We start from the raw sequence: 4,828 nt of genomic DNA, 5'->3' as shown, positions 1-4,828 counted from the left end.
GTGCTGCAGTTCCTATGTGCCTTCTCCACTCTCTGAAGCCTCTGATCCATGAGTCCAGCTGCCAGGAGGGGCTGTCATGTGTCTGTCTGTGGCAACAGTGCTGCCTGGCAACAGAACGGGAAATTAGGTGACTTTGGGAGCCAGCTACCTTCTCCCTCCCCTGAGCAAGCGCAGCACAGGTGCACTCAGAATGTGGATTTCCCCCCCTAATGTTTCTATTCAGCCCCTGGGTGAAGTTTAAGAGGTTGTGTAGAAAGTCCTCCAGCTCTCCATTGGGCAGTCTGTTGCCATGAGAACGGTCTCCTTTGCAGAATCTACCTCTCCTGTTTTCAGCGAGGACTGTTCTCATTTCTGTCTCTAGTCAGATTTCCCACTTGGAGGAATGAGGCCTGCGAAGTTGTTTGGAAGTGGTGCCAGCCACAAGCAAGGGTGACTGAAGGCTCGAGTTCTACCACCGAAGCCCTGAGCCGTTCCGCCTTCGGCAGTCGGCGGGGCGGAGAGCTGACCAATGTGCTTGCGCTGCTGGTGTGTTGGGCACCAGGTGGGGCGCGGACAGAAATGTTGCCTCTCCTTTAGATTTTTATCCTGGCAGGTCCTGAGCTCAAGGCTGGAGCTAATCAAAGATAACAACTTAAATGTCTCCAGTCGCCCCTAGGGCTCACTCTTGTTCTTAGTGGGTTTGTCCTAACACCGGAAGCCCTGGGTGAAATCTTGTAGCCACGGGAGTGCCGAGTGTTCTGTGACCGCACCAGGGCTCCTGCTTCAGGCCCTGGACCAGGTGCCACCTCCTCTGAGGTTTGCCACCTTCACCTGTAACTCGCCTGTCTTTAAAGCAGCTGCTGTGCCCTTCCGGTCCGTCGTCCTCTCCCTCACTTCAGTGCTGGGGCTACGTCTTGAGCTGCTCTTGCCGGTCATTTGTTCTCCACTCTCCTGGAAGCTGTGTGATGGGTGCGTTCCCACTCCTGAGTGTAGGTGACGAGCTGTGAGATGGAGCCAGTTCTTGAGCTGCGAGAAAGGACCAAAGAACCTTTTCCGGGAGTCCTAAAGCAAAGGTGGCTGTTCGTTAGGGATTCTTTTCATTCATTTTACATGTTCTGATGTGAGTTTTGATGGGAACTCGTGACGACAATACAATTGAAACACAGGCCCATTCCATCCAGATAGAAACCAACAGAGGAGGTCAGGTGGATATGAATTAGGAAACGGTCTTTGTGATGATCTAACTGTTCGTTTCCACAGTAGGTATATGAAGCTTCCTTTTACTTAGGAGTTAGCCTGGCGTGTTACGTGTGCCAAAGACTCATTCATATGGTCTCTCAACAAACTGAGCTCCACTGTGTGCTGAGCACTGTCTTACGGTGTGAATGGGAGGGACGGGTGGTGCAGCTTGCTTTCATCAAACAGTGTCACTCCGAAAATGAAACAGTGGAGTAAGAGCGAGTGCTGGGTTGGTCAAGACAGACTGTTGGGGGCGAGGAGTGCGGTTCGTCGGGAATTCTGGCTGGCCTGGCAAAGTCGACCAAGTAGAAATGTCACATAGACTCTTGGTTATATGAATGTGGGGTGTTAGGGGCAGATCAGACCTGAGAACAAATTCAGTAACTAGTACATTATAGATGTATTCAAACTATGAGATTCCCAGAAAGAGAATATAAATAGAAAGAAGGTAATAATCAGAAATCCTGCAGAGAAGGAGCCAGAGGGAGCAAGTGACAGGTAGGTGTCTGGGAGAGCACAGTGTCACGGAAACCAAGAGAAGGAATGTTCAGTGCAGAGGGAGGGGTCAGCAGCAGAGCTGGTGGGGCGAGATGAGGCCGGGAGGGAAGGTGCTCACGGGTGACCTGGGCAAGAGCACGCTCGTGGACGGGAAGTGAGTCCAACAGGGGAGGCAGGGCAGCGAATGGGGAGGGAAGGGGGGGGTTAGGAACTCCTGGCAGTTCATTCAAGGGTATGTTGATTGGGGAGCGTCAGAAGGCCTGGAGGGATCAGGTTTCGCTTCAGAAATGGACAGCAGTGGTGTGTGTTTCCCCCGGGGCGGGACCCAGTGGAATGGAAAGAGTGTCGCTGCAGGAGAGGGCGAGGAGCAGCCCGGATGGAAGGAAGGGTGGAGGGGCCAGCGGAGGAGAAGGGAGGCAGGTGTGGGAGGCAGGTGTGAGGCAAGGCCAGCAGTGGCTGTGGGACTGAGGAAAGAGTTCCCTTTTGATTGCTTCTTTTATTTCAGTGAAGTTTAAGGCAAAGACTAGCTGAGGGAGTGGGAGGGCACGATGAGTAGGAGGTTTGAAGAGTTAAGAGAACGAGTGAATTCTCACTTTCCCTGCCAAGACAGTGCCTGGTGGCTGGGGGGCTGATTTCCTTCAGGGGTGCTGATCCCACAGAGCCTTGTCCTACCCCTTGGGGGAGGGGGAGGGAGCCTGCCAGGTCCGGCTTCCGGGTTTGTCCTTCCTTCCCTACACACAGCTCCTGGCCAGGGCTGACTAGTGAAGGTGGTCAGGAGCAGGACTCGGGACCGTGTCCCTCAGCGCTGCATAAGTGACTGAGCATGCTGTCGTACCCAGCTCTTCCCCATCCCCCTGTCCCAGTTACTGTTCCTGTCACCTCTCCTTCGCGGTGCTGGGCAGGTGAGGCAGCTGTGGCAAACAGCCTTCTTGAGGCTTCTGCTCCAGAAGGGGCAGAACAGGCGACTAGTGTCTGTTCAGGACCTGACCGGTAGCAGGCACTTCATCCTGTGTTTTACACCAACCCTGAGAGAAGAGTTGCATGACTCGCTCAAGGTCACACAGAGCAAGTGGTCGAGTCAGGACTCAAACCTCTATGATGGCAAAGCTCTTGTCCTTCCCAGTATACGCTCAGCCTCCCTTTGGAGAAGGCAGATGTGAGCTTTCCCCCCCAGAGTGACCATCAAAGACACCAGCCCTTCCCTACTCTGGTCCTTGTCCTACTTCGGAATTGCCACTTCTATTTCTATAGCTCCTCAGAGCCACTTGGGAACGTGTGCTGGAGCCTCTCACAGACTCCCCTTCAGGAGGCCACCCCAAATGAAACGATGGCCGTGCTGCCCAGCTGGGGCCAGCAGCTCAAAGCCACAGGCAAGGCATTCGTTCGCTGTGTCCACGTGGAGAATGTAACCCCCAGAGTGCCCAGCAAAGCTGTCACTGCGCGGGGCTCCATCCCTGCCTCCCCTTCCCCTTTCTATACCCTGGCCACACAGGACGCCCGGGACAAGTCTCTCATCTCATACTTCTATGCCTCTGCACTTGTTCTCACTGCGGCAGTGCCTTACCTTTGACCCCCAATCCTCTGCCTATATCTTTCTCCAAAGTCTGCTGGTGTGTCCTTTCTTCTGGCCAGCTCTTCTGGAGCACCCCCTCTCGGCTGCGCCCCTCTGCCAGGTTCACAAACTCACCACCAGCTGAAGTCCGTATCTCAGAGCACAGAGCACTCACCACGCTGCCTGAACCCCTGCCCTGGGGGACAGCACACAGTGCCTGCCTCCTAGTAAGTGCCCGACACACACAAGCACTGCTCTGAGGGTGCTTTGGAAACTGCAGGGGAGAGATTAAGCTTGCGGGAGGGAGAAGAGCAGGGGCACGGATGAGGACCGAGCAGGTTTATCAGGGAAAAGTGGGTAGACTTCTAGGGATAGGCTAGATTGTGTTACAAACCTCAATGACTTAAAACAACAAAGGTTATTAGTCCCCGAGGCGACATTCCCCCTGTGGGTCGGCAGGGGCCCTGCCACGCCAGTGGCTCAGGGACCCTGACTGAGAGCAGACTGTGTCCCAGAGTCCCGCGTCAGAAGGCAAAGCTGCTGTTGCATCAGCAGCTAATGCTTGGGCTGGAAATCACCTGGCCCCACCCAATCACAGGACGCCAAGAAAATGCAATTCTGCCGCCAGCCAGCAGGCGGAAAGCTGGGAATCCTGGGTGGAGAGCGGGAGGATTTTGGGCATGTTTCTCCCCTTCCCAGCGAGCCACGGGCAGCCCCTGCAGGGGGGGCCCAGCGGCAGCTCCCAGGCCCCCAGGTCAACCACAGGTGTGACTCTCTGAGCGGGAGGCACTTTTCAGCTGGGCACCTTTTCTGGTGTCACTGTGCTAGGGGTGGGGCTGCCAGAGGAAACCGCCAGGTGTGGCCATGGGAAAGTCCCCCCAACATTCTGTAGAAACGTGGAATTTCCTGGTTGTAACCATTTGTTATTCAACTGCCACCTCGGAGCTGCCCAGAGCAGGGCTGACCCCTGCAACCTCCTAGGAAATTTCACGTGGGGCACAGAGCCCGGGCTGGGATTCACCACACCTGGGCCCCGGCCCCAGTGGTGTCTGAAGAACATGGCCAAATTACTGAAGGCATGTGAGGGTCAAAGGCCTCCGTGTCCTCAGTGCCTGTCTGTTAAGTGCTGCCCAGTGTCCCAAGCACTTCCAAATATATTGCTCCATGTCATCCACACAACCAGCAGAGTGAACGTTTCTCTGCTCATGCCTTGGCTGAGAAAACCCGGAGAGCGGCGTGCTGTGCTCAAGCTCACACTGCAGGGTGTGCCTGGGCTCCAGCGCTTGCTCTCCGGCCTCTGCGGGCTCACCGATGAATCAGGCCCTTCCTGGGGCTCCGGAGTGTGGGAACAGGGTCTGTCCAGGCAACTCTCCCCTTGGTTAACTTGTCCAACCTGTTCTATTGACTCTGGGTCAAGCCCTGAATGAACTTCCCCACTCCAGCAAACTGCAGGAAATGCCTAGACAGCACCCGTGGACTGCCACAGCTGTCCACCTTCAGTTCCCAGCCTCTCTGTGGGCCAGACTCCTTTGTCCTGTAGCCTCTACTTGGGGACTCAGA

This window comes from Artibeus jamaicensis, unplaced genomic scaffold (assembly GCF_021234435.1).
Source record: "Artibeus jamaicensis isolate MK-2021 breed Jamaican fruit bat unplaced genomic scaffold, CSHL_Jam_final contig_475, whole genome shotgun sequence".
Lineage (NCBI taxonomy): Eukaryota > Metazoa > Chordata > Mammalia > Chiroptera > Phyllostomidae > Artibeus > Artibeus jamaicensis.
Note: the sequence above shows the minus strand (reverse complement) of the source record.